A 12,615-nucleotide genomic window follows, 5' to 3' on the forward strand; every position below is an offset into this window, starting at 1 on the left:
TCTAAACTAGGTCAATCACATGCAAGACAAGAGCCTTGCCCACTGAACTACTTCTCTATCTCCATAATTGACACTATTAAGTAAATAAAAAAATGTGAAATAAATAAGGCAAAATATTTGTAAACACTCATTCAATTAAACATATTTAAACCATAAAACATGTATAATTCAGTGATAAAATAAATACTATAACTTAAAGGTGGTTAATCAATTTCAATATTATTTCACCAAAGAAAATATTCAAATGCTCAATAGTTACATTGAAAAGTATTTGGCAGCATTCATCATTACAGAAATTAAACTACCATATGATACCACTTGACATCTTACATGTTTTATAAAATACATCTTACAGTATTTTAAAATAATAATAAAACAAAAATTTAGCAAATAATGACAATTTATTGGTGAGAAAATTAAGCATTTGAAGTTCCTGTCCATTATTGGTGAGAACTGAAAATCTTATAGTTTGGAAGTTTCTTACACAGTTAAACATATATTTACAATACAATCAACAATTTCACTTTAAGTATCTGCCTAAGAAAAATTAAAACATATTCCCACATTTTATTCCCTTTATATCAATATTCATAGCACCTTTATGAGTAATAGTCAAAGACTAAAAATAACTCAAAAATTTGCTCATCAACTTATGAATGAATAAACTGTGGAATATAATCACAGTGAACTACTACACATTGTGAAGAACAGTGAACTTCTGGTGCATTAAACAAATGGGAAAAGTTGAAAAAGTTAAAGAAGCAAAACAGTGCTTGCTTCGTCAGCAAATATACTAAAATTGGAACAATACATAGAAAATTAGCCTGGCCCCTGCGCAAGGAGAACACACAAATTTGTGAAGCGTTCCACATTTTTTATAAGTAGAATAAATTTTTAAAATTAAGAAAGAAGCAAAATAAGAATATCCATGATTCTGCTTATATGACATCCCAAAATGCCAAACTATGGTAACAGAAGATGATTCAAAGGTTCCCAGGAACACAAGGTTAAGAGAAAAGATAATCTGCAACAGAAACTATTTGGGAACAACTTAAAAGTTCAATATTTTGATTTTGATTCTGATTAAATAATTATGTGCATTAGTTAGAACTGATCTAGAACACACTTTAAAGGGACAATGTTTATGCAGTTAGAGGATAGCTCAATAAGCCTCATGCTATTAAAAACTATTAGGGGTGGGTGTATTGGGTCATACTGACAGTGCTCAGAGGCAGCTCCTCCTCTCATTTGAAGGCACCAGAAACAACCTGGGTCACCTGCATGTAAAGCATGTGCTCCAGGCCCTTGAGTTCTCTCGCTGACCAAAAATGATTGTTTATTTTTATTTTAAAAACAGTAGTAAAAATGAAAAAAAAATGAAGCTTCCAGGTTAAAAAATATTTTTTTAAATGGAGGGCTATTGGAATAGCAGTGGCAAAGGTGCCTTGCAAATTGAGGCCCCCAGTCCAATCCCTGACTCGATACACATATCTGCTCTTGAATTCTTTTGTTTGAGAACCCCAACTCCAGAGCCACAAAGGAATGTATCCTCGCCACAGCACTACAGCCAACAGTAATTAGACTTTTAGTTCATACACTGATTTTTCCCAGGGCAAAGGTGTTCCCCAACTGTCTCTTTCTATTCACCAAGCCCTTTGCCTGGAAAAGTACACTTGAACTTTTGTCTCTCATTTGACTTGACTCCTCCTAGTAGAATATGTACTGGTAGAATAAAGAAAGATTGGTTTGGTGGGCTGAGAGGTAGACCATGAGGTGAGAAATTACACGACTCCATGATTCTCTCCTGACTGGCTTGGTTTATTAATCCGCATGCAGCCCTACTTCAGACCAGCTCAGCTGGGGTTGGAAAATATGGTGTGGGGATTTATTTTACACAGACACTAAAATGAAAGTGTACAACCACTGGTGAGCTTGTGTGTGAGCAGCCCAGTGACCATTAAGAACACTAAAACCCACAACAAAGCCTACTCAGTCTTTACAACAATTGTCATAACAAAGAGGAGAGAAGGGATATATAGGGATTAGGAATACAGTAATAAAAGAAAAATTCCTGAATTGATGGATGTGAGTTTTCATATAAAAATTTAAATTTCATAAAAAAGATGTACTGAAACAGTTTTACTTTAAACCTCAGAAACATACAGAGACAGGATTCAAAAAGCTTCAAGAGAGGGAAAACTGATGAACAGGTTTTGGCACAGAATAGCGTTTTTCCTCTAGCAATATTTCTAGCAATGCTAGAAAGCAGAATTTTTTTTCAAAATTCAGAGGGATAATGATTCTAAATTAGAATTCTATAGTCAGCCAAGCTATCAACCAACATTTTCAAATATGCAACGACTTTAAAATTTCACCTCCCACACTGTTTCTCAATAAGTTCTGTAGCTATACCATGTCAAAACAAGAGAATAAACCAGGAAAAAGAAAGATAGTGCTGAGACCTAATTCCCACGTTGTTAGCTGTCATAGGACAGAGGCAAACCATTCTAGAATAGAATGTACAGAGGATTCCAGGTGGAATAGAAGCAGTTGAATTCCTGATGTGTTTGAAATGTAGAAAATAAACAGACTTAATAGGTGTTAGCAAATCTGATAAAAGTTTAGAAGACTGTATGGGATTCTTGTTTTTCATTTCCTAAATTTTCTAAATTCTTATCAGTAATCACTAAGTTAAGAAGAAACCAAATAAATCTGTCATCGTGGTTTGATAATGGATAATAATGGCTAAAATGGTTAAGTATAAATAATGATCCAACAAATAAAGGTTTAAGTATGGGAAAAATAGAAGGATGCTAAAAACAATGAGGATTACAAAAATAGGGACAAGTAAAGAAATGAGCTTTCAGTGTCAGTGCTAAAGTTCATGTTGACCATTGCTTCAACCCAACAATGAAACAGGTTGGAGCAGCTACCAAACCATAGGTTTTGTGAATATATTAGCAAATTGAACAGACAAGAAACCTGAATAGACCAGTAAAGCAACTAATCTTTCCCAATGAGAAGATGTTTCCACTTGCTTCAATTTTTAGAGCATCTCTGGGAAGAGAGACCATAGGCAGGAGGAAGACAAAGCACATTGTTCAAATGTTTAAATGACTGTTCATAATCATGTGTGATTTATCAACAATTCGAGAGCTGAGGATCTCCAGTTAAAGTCAAGACAGAAAGAATTGCCTCTGAAGCATGTAATTCTTCCTCCCATGACCAGGCAACAGTGGAAGTCTAGGGCTAGAGAATAAGAATTCCATTTTAAATATATTTACATAGTCTCAGGGTGAAAGGATGAAAAGATAGTATGCTTGGAGAAATCCAAAGAAAGCCAAAGTAGTTATAGTGATACTGGGTAAAGAAAGCTTCAGAACAGGGGCCAAAGAGAAATTATAGGATAAATCGCCTACTTTCACATGCCCCACTTGATTAAATCCCTAGCCCCAGTTGTTCCCCACATTGCTTATTGTAATTCTAAAGGCTTCTGAATACCACTGGGTGTGGCCCACTGGGCCTGAGAAGCACTTCGCAACTTCACTAGGTACTCCCATGGAACTGCTGACTCTGTTATTAGAGAATTGTGCTTGTGTGTGTGTGTGTGTGTGTGTGTGTGTGTGTGTGTAGGGGGTGTGATCTACTGAACACTACTTGGGAGACATCCCATCAAAACTGGAAAAATATGCTTCTGAGCAAAAAACTAATTCTGAGAAAAATAGCTGATTTCAGAATTATTCAAAATAGAATCTATCAGGAGGGCATAGCATTCTTCACTGTTTATCTGCTAATGGCAGAGCTTTGGGGCACATGAAGCAAAATCCCATACAACTTTAAGGAATAGACAAATCCATAACTTTAGCTAGAGATTTCAACACCCATGTCTCTAAATATGCTATACCAACTCTATAGAAAAGCAAAAAAGACAGAGAACATAAATACTGACCAACTTGACTGAATTAACATTTGTAGACTCCTCCTCTCAATAATGAAAGGCACTTGTATTCAAAAGTACATGGAATCTTTGCCATGTGTGAGGTCATAAGATAAGTTTAAATATATTCAAAATATTTATTCAGGTATGTTGTGTTGACATTCTATAACTTAATTTAAACTCAATGATAAAAATTGTCTAGGGCTGGAGTGGTGGCGTAGTGATAGGGCATTTGCCTTGCAGCAGCTGACCTAGGGCAGGCTGCAGTTTGATCTCACAACGTCCCATATGATCCCCCAAGCCAGGAGCTATTTCTGAGCAAATAGCCAAGAGTAGCCCCTGAGGATCACTGGGTGTGGCCCAAAAACAAACAAACAAAATTGTCTGGGATGGGCAGGAGTGGTGGCACAGCGGTGGGGCATTTGCTTTGCACGTGGCTGACCCAGGACCGGGGCCAATCTCCCGGCGTCTCATATGGTCCCCAATCCAGAAGCAATTTCTGAGCATATAGCCAGAAGTAACCCCTGAGTGTCACCAGATTTAGCCCAAAAACCAAAAAAGAAATTGTTTGTGGAAAAATTTCAATTATTTAGGAATAAAGCAAGACTTCTAAATAATCTATAAATAAAAAAAATTTAAAAGAAAATAAGAGTATCTTTTTATTAAGCATATATAAGAAATTAAAGTTAGATACACACCTCACATCTGATACAAAAGTGCATTCAAAGTGACTAAAAAGATCAAACCTGACCTAGAGGTTTGACCTAGAGGTCAAACCTGAATCCATGAAGTACATTAAGGAAAACATAAACATAAAGTACATGGAGGCAGAACACTCAAAGACTTATACCTAAAAAGAGTTTTTAAGGGCTGGAAAGATAGCATGGAGGTAGGGCATTTGCCTTGCATGCAGAAGGATGGTGGTTCAAATCCCAGCATCCCATATGGTCCCCTGAGCCTACCAGGAGTGATTTCTGAGTGTAGAGCCAGGAGTAAACCCTGAGCGCTGCCAGGGGTTCATGCCAGATGTGACCCCCAAAAATAAAAATAAAATAAAATAAAGAGTTTTTAATATTTGTGGTATTTAGAATAACTGCATAAAAAATGTAATGGTTTAAATGGGGACTGTTAAAAACACTCTAGGCCTCAGAATATGAGGCAAGGAATTGAGTAGAGGAAGAGAAAGACACATATGAAATGACAAGGAAGAAGCCAAAAGGTCTGCCTGAGATGTCTTGGTGGTATTAAGCAAGGACAGAACTAAATATTCAAGTCAGAGTAAACAACAATGGAATCATGAGACCCAAACTTGAACAACCAAAATTATAGAGATACTTGTTATGATGACAAGCTAGGATAGGAGGTGATGGCCTGGGATGAACTCTGGGAACATTAGTGGAAGGAGGTTGACATTGGTGATGGGATGTTCCTGAAACATTGTATGTCTAAAACCCAATTATGAATAACTTTTAAAATCACAATGGTTTAAATTAAAAAACAAATAAAACAGTATATTTTAATAATAGAAGCAATATAATAAATTTTGTAAGTTGTATTTAAAGGACCATTTAAGGAGCAACTTTTACCTTTTAGATACAAAGAAAAACTTAACCTAAATATTCTGATCTCCCTCCATAAAAAAACAGAATAAGAACAAGTAATTTCAAGGTAAGAAAAAAAATAAGCAGGAATAAGAGATTTTAAAACAGACAATACAGAAGCAGCAATGTGAATAATTAAGATATTTTTCTTTTTTATTTAGGCTCTGCTATTTATTAAATTGTTAAAATCACTCTGGGTTTTGTTCCAAATTGGACAAAAATTTCACATTTTACAATATCATTAATAGAGATGTTTCAATATTGCTACATTCCCTCCCCAGCCAAAGTGTCAGCTTCCCTCGTTATTTCCTAAATTCTCTCCCATGACTACTCTTCTGCTTAGTTATTTCTATTTCTATTTCGTGGTCGATTTTAGGGTTACCTGAGTTTTTATTATCATTGGCCCGTTTTCAACTCCTGTTATATTTCTGTATTCTCCACGTTTGAGAATAATCCTTTCATATATTTTTTTTTGTTTTTGTTTTTGGGCCACACCCGGTGATGCTCAGGGGTTACTCCTGGCTATGTGCTCAGAAGTCCCTCCTGGCTTGGGGGACCATATGGGACGCTGGGGGATCGAACTGCCGTCCGTTCAAGGCTAGAGCAGGCAAGGCAGGCACCTTACCTCTAGTGCCACCGCCTGGCCCCAGCATATTTTTCTTTTTTTTTTTTTTAAATTTATTCTTTTCTATCTAATGTTCTCCAGTTCCACCCATGCTACATTGAACTGCAGGACTTGATCTTTTCTTTTAGCTGAATTTTTTTTGGCGGGGGTATGGGGGGGTCACACCCGGCAGTGCTCAGAGATTAGTCCTGGCTCTACGCTCAGAAATTGCTCCTGGCAGACTCAGGGATGCCGGGATTCGAACCACTGTCCTTCTGCATGCAAGGAAAACACCCTACCTCCATGCTATCTCTGTGGCCCCTAGATTGATTTTAATTATGAATATATGCACCACAATTTCTTAATATATTTTGCATTAAAATTAATCATTACAGTTTAGGTCAGTGGTCTTCACTACTGGGCTGCAGATGGGTGCTAGCTAGTTTGCAGAGGAAGAAAGATGAAAAGCACTGATTTACCACCATGGGTGTAAGTCTATGAGCCAGTATGCAGGGCAGGTGCTTATTCTCAAGTGTAAAACTTTAAAGAATGCTTGTTTAGGTCAGATATTTATAGTAGTGTTGACATTTAAGGTTTTGGTATATACATTATCTCACCTTACTACCACCATAGAGCTCAAGATCCTCCACCAAAACTCTTACTTCCATCTTGTCATTTCCTTAATCCTTTCCTTAATCCACTCTCTTGTCCTGACACTCCCAGTTCTTGGGCATGTGGGTTGTTTCTATGTTTTAGCTACTGTGAAAAACACTGCAATGAATTTAAGAATGTGAATATTTTTGAATTAATATTTTTGTATTCTTGGAATATATTCCAAGATGATGTAGGGTCATAGAGGAGCTCAAGTCTTAATTTTTTGAGCTGTCCTCCTACTGCTTTCATAGAACTGAAGCAGAAAATATTCCTACCAATAGTGAGTAAGGCTTTATTTTTACCATGTCCTGACCAGGCCTAGATTATTTCCAGTCATTTTTGCTATATGCCATTTTTTACTGTCATGGGGTGATACCTGATTATAATTTTGATTTGTGTTTCTTTATGCTAAGTAATTAAGAGTACTTGTTCATTTGCCTGATTTATGTATTCTTTGAAGATTTTTTTTATTCAGGACCTCTCCCAATTTTTTTGACAGACTTATTTTTTTTGGTTGTTGTTGTTTTGTATCTTATAAATCTTAAAAATTAGTCCCTTTTCAGATGTATCTAGCAAATGTTTTCTCCCACTAGTACAGTACAGTTTTATAAACATTTTATCATTAGTATATTTTATAGTTAGTATTTTTAAAGCAGATGAGCTAGAAAAAAGAAAAGAGAAATTATTAACATGAGAAATGAGAAAGAAGAATCACTATAATTCCTACAGATATTTAAAGGATAACTGGTGGAAGTGATGACTGATAATGGGCATAGTACTAAAATTATGTACAGGAGAAACAATCATTAACAATATTTTAAATCACATAATCTCAATAAATATTTTTAAAATAAATACTAAGAAGAAATATAAAAATAACTTTATAGCTACAATTTTAATAATTACATTAAGAATAGCAAATTTATTGAAAGCCATAGAGTATCAAAAGGGACCCTGAAATACATAAAAACTAAAAATAATCTTATGCCACTTAAAGAAAAAAATACCAGTTATATACAAATTTGTTCAGAAATTAAAAGCAGTTGTATTTCTTTACACAAATAATGACTCAGAGGTTTAAGAGATCAAAGAGTCTATCCTGTTAAAATAGTGTCCAAAACAATCGAGTATCTAGGTATCTAACAGGAGAGGTGGGAGAACTATATCAAGAAAACTTAAAAACACTTCAGAAAGAAATTGAAGACCTAAGGAAATGGAAAAACATTCCATGCTCATGGAGTGGAAGAATTAATATTATCAAAATGACCATCTTACCTAAACTACTATATAATTGAATGCTATCTCTATTCAAATTTAGACAACCTTCTTCATGGACTTATATCAACTATAAAGTTTGTGTGGAACCCTAAAAGACCTAGGATAGCCAAATTCATATTGAAAAACAAGAAACAAGAAACTGGGAGGCCTCTATTTACCTAACTTGAAGCTCTACTACCAGCCACACTGATCAAAACAACATGGTATTAGAACAAAGAGAGACTTTCAAACCAATGGGTCAGAATAGTATATCCAGCAACAACCCCCCAAGAATATGGTCAATTAATTTTTGTCAAGAGATAAGAATGCTTTTCAACTAAGTTTATAAATTCTCCATAAGCCTGGAAAAGAAAATACATAAAAAGAAAACCAAAGACTAAATATTATATATGCACAGACACAAACGCTCTTTCAGAATATTAACATCTTAGTTATTTCAGAAATCATATCTCATGTCAAACATGATAGTGGTTGAGAGATAGTATGGGCTGGTGGGGTTCCTGTCTTGCCCTCAGCCATTCTGGGCTTGATCACCGGCACCACAAATGGTCTTGCCAGTAGTGATCCCTGAGCACAGAGCCAGAAGTAAGCCCTGTACTTAAAACTAAATACTGCTGAAAATACAACAAAAATAGTATAAATTATGCTGCAATGTTAGTTATAGTAACAAGTATAAAAAGCATATGACCATCTTAGGAGATGCACAAAAAATTTAATACAATACCAATTATGACTCAAATAAATAAACGCAATATAGGGAAACAACTTCAATGTGATAAAGAAGTGGAATTTTTAAGTGGTACATAGGCCCTATAATTAATATTCATTCCTAATGAACAAATAAATGTAATTTTTTTCCCTAAGATCAAGAAGTTCTTTTATCATCGTGGAAGAAATTTTAACCAGTGAAATAACCTGAGAATACTTGATAAAGGCTGGGAAAAAGAGTAGAATAATAAAGTAATCTTTACTTAAAATTTAATAAATAATTCCTAAATTAAAAATTCAAACACTATAAACTTATTTATATTTGCACATATGTAAATACACATACATATATTTAAACATAATTATATAAATTAAAAAACAAGACATTAGATGACTTAGAAAAGGGGAATGGTGGGGTAATGAACTACTTTTTGCTTTATAAGTTTTGTAATGTTTTTGATTATTAAAAAACCTTTTTACTTTGATAAAGAAAATTAAATTAAAAAGAAAAAGAAGGCTCAGCAGACATTCAGTACATTAATTCCAACTATTTCTTCAAAGACAATTTCTTTATTTAATAAAGTCTTTTACCCTGAATATTTCCTTAATAATTCAAAGTGTTGACTGAACTCTTTGGAAATAAAGCTTGTGAAATTCAGAAGTACTTTAAAATGAAGCATATTTTCATATATTAATAAACTGCAATCAAAGCTTGGAATAAAAATACAAATGTAAATTTTAGGCATAATTAATAAACTTTAAAATTATTTTACCCATGCTAAGAATGAATGGATTTGGGCTGTTAGCAACAGTGGCAAGAATTTACACTACTACAAATGGTTTTCAATAATACAAATGTAACCACATGAACCTATATTTTCATGGCTATTGAAATAAGTAGCTATAATTGAGTATTCATTTATGTTCCAGCTAGATATTAGCAAAAACTATTTTATTATATTTATAACTCTGCAACTGGTTTTAAAAACTTTACTCAGTAAAATTCTACATTGATTTTTCACTTGCTCCCACCTCCACTTTCAGTATTCATGATCAGTGTTTATAAATACATAGTCCATGGACTGAAATAGTACCCTGAACACAGACACTCAGTTTAGTGAATCTCAGACCAAAGACAAAATCAAGGGGAAAAAATAAACAAGTTAATTAATTGAAAAATCTAATATTCTCTGCATTCACTTAGTATCTTTGACAGTCAAATGCTTCCATTAGGAATATAATCATTGCTTCATTCAGAAGATAGTAGGCATAGCCAGGGGCTATGTGTTTTCTTTGCATCTCTGTAGATTAAAAAGCTTTGACCCAAATTAATTTATAGTACACATACAAGAAGTCAGTTGGTAGCAGTTACTCAAGAGCTACCAAGATTTTGAATAAAGCTTTGTTAATGAGAAGCAGAATTATATCCCCTGGGGAAGCACATGTCAAAAGTCAAGAGTGTTTCTCCAACTTAAAGGGTAGAAATGCACTGAAGTGGAAGAGAAGCATTTAGAAATCTTACCTGCCTCCTCTGCAGAGTAGTTTCCATTCAGAGGGACCAAGGTGGGAGCAGATTCATCAAGTTAAATCCAGCAAGCAACTCATGCAAGTGAAACTCTGAAAGGTTAAACTTGTGCATCTCTACCTTACTGGAAAACAGAGTTTTTTGACCTAAATGTCTTTTTCTTACAGTACAATATAGAATGGGGGGATCCCTTACGCTGGACCCCAGTACCCTTTCTAGCTCTTACCTGATGTTTCATCACAGCTATCTTCTTTGGGAGAGACTTGCTTTTCTCCCTAAAATAGAAGTTCCCAGAGACAGAGCCTTTATTGATCTTGTTTATCATTCAGTCTACTTCTGGTTGCTGGTAAAAGTTCTGGAATGTGCAGCAATCTAGAATGTAAGATTTATAAAATATAACCTGAAGATTAACTTTTATTATGTTATTATTGTTGTTTCTATCGAGAGTACAGGTCTTCTTTTCTAATAAAAATTGTAGTGCATGCTTGGTTAAAAAAAAAAGCCAATTATCTCTAAAAGTGCTGTGCACCGAGCCTGGCAGGCACTGATACCCAATTATCAGTTGCTTGTTTAATCATCTCAGCTCATAATTCAACAAGTACCCTCTGGGTCAGAAATGGTTCATCCTTTAGTACAGAAATGGAAAATGACAACAGGCAGATTCGTGTGGGGTGTGACTCATGCATTTAGTCATTGCTCCAATAATGCATTCATTCATTCACTGTCTCCATCATTTATTCGTTCATGTATACTTTTTTATTTATTGCTTCATTATATATTTTCCAGGAATCTGAGTGCCATGGCCTTGATGTGTGCAGCTATGGCAGAGAGTAAAAGGAAGTTTTTGTGGAAACATGTGTGGTGACACATTTTAGTTGTTCCCTAAATGACCCTAAAGAATAGTTACTCTCAAAATATGTTTTCCGTGAGCTAGGGATTTAATGTGCTGAATATCTCTGAATTGAATTCAGTTTTTAAAGAAATATTAAATCAGTTATCAGGAAATTTTAGGCTTACCACCTATAATTAATGCCCTCTGGAATATCCATCTAAAGAGCCCATGAAAAACTGAGGACAGCCCTGGTTGTGGAATCCTGCTAGCTGAAGGTCTTGAATATTTTTTTTTATTTAAACAAATTTATTACATACATGATTGTGTTTGGGTTTCAGTCATGTAAAGAACACACCCATCACCAGTGCAACATTCCCATCACCAATGTCCCAAATCTCCCTCCTCCCAACTCAACCCCGGTCTGTAATCTAGACAAGCTTTTTATTTCCCTCGTACATTCTGATTATTAGGATAGTTCGAAACTTAGTTATTTCTCTAACTAAACTCATCCCTGTTTGTGGTGAGCTTCCTGAAGTGAGCTGTAACTTCCAGCTCTTTTCTCTTTTGTGTCTAAAAGTTATTATTACAAGAATGTCTTTCATTTTTCTTAAAACCCATAGAAGAGTGAGACCATTCTGCGTCTTTCTCTCTTTCTCTCTCTCTGACTTATTTTACTCATCATAATAGATTCCATGTACATCCATGTATAGGAAAATTTCATGACTTCATCTCTCCTGACAGCTGCATAATATTCCATTGTGTATATGTACCACTGTTTCTTTAGCCATTCGTCTGTTGAAGGGTATCTTGGTTGTTTCCAGAGTCTTGCTATGGTAAATAGTGCTGCAGTGAATAAGGGTGTAAGGAAGGGAGTTTTGTATTGTATTTTTGTGTTCCTAGGGTATATTCCTAGGAGTGGTATAGCTGGGTCGTATGGGAGCTTGATTTCCAGTTTTTGGAGGAATCTCCATATTGCTTTCCATAAAGGTTGAACAAGACAGCATTCCCACCAGCAGTGGATAAGAGTTCCTTTCTCTCCACATCCCCGCCAACACTGCTTGTTCTCATTCTTTGTGATGTGTGCCAATCTCTAGGGTGTGAGGTGGCACCTCATAGTTGTTTTGATTTGCATCTCCCTGATGATTAGTGACCTGGAGCATTTTTTCATGTGTCTTTTGGCCATTTGTATTTCTTCTTTGTCAAAGTGTCTGTCCATTTCTTCTCCCCGTTTTTTTTTGATGGAATTAGATTTTTTTCTTGTAAATTTCTGTCAGTGCCTTGTATATTTTGGAGATTAGCCCCTTATCTGATGTGTATTGGGTGAATAGTTTTTCCCACTCAATTGGTGGCTCTTGTATCCTGGGTGCTATTTTCTTTGAGGTGCAGAAGCTTCTCAGTTTAATATATTCCCATCTGTTAATCTCTGCTTTCACTTGCTTGGAGAGTGCAGTTTTCTCTTTGAAGATGCCTTTAGTC

At 35.1% G+C, this 12,615-nt stretch overlaps 1 non-coding gene across 1 annotated transcript; it reads left to right on the forward strand.

Annotated features, from left to right (window-relative positions):
• The first annotated feature begins 773 nt into the window (after positions 1–773).
• LOC126007456 (U6 spliceosomal RNA) lies at positions 774–876 on the forward strand. The gene has a single exon (XR_007495028.1). It is a non-coding gene; the product is annotated as a U6 spliceosomal RNA (small nuclear RNA).
• Positions 877–12,615: the final 11,739 nt, after the last annotated feature.

The sequence above is a fragment of the Suncus etruscus genome, chromosome 4 (assembly GCF_024139225.1).
Source record: "Suncus etruscus isolate mSunEtr1 chromosome 4, mSunEtr1.pri.cur, whole genome shotgun sequence".
NCBI lineage: Eukaryota > Metazoa > Chordata > Mammalia > Eulipotyphla > Soricidae > Suncus > Suncus etruscus.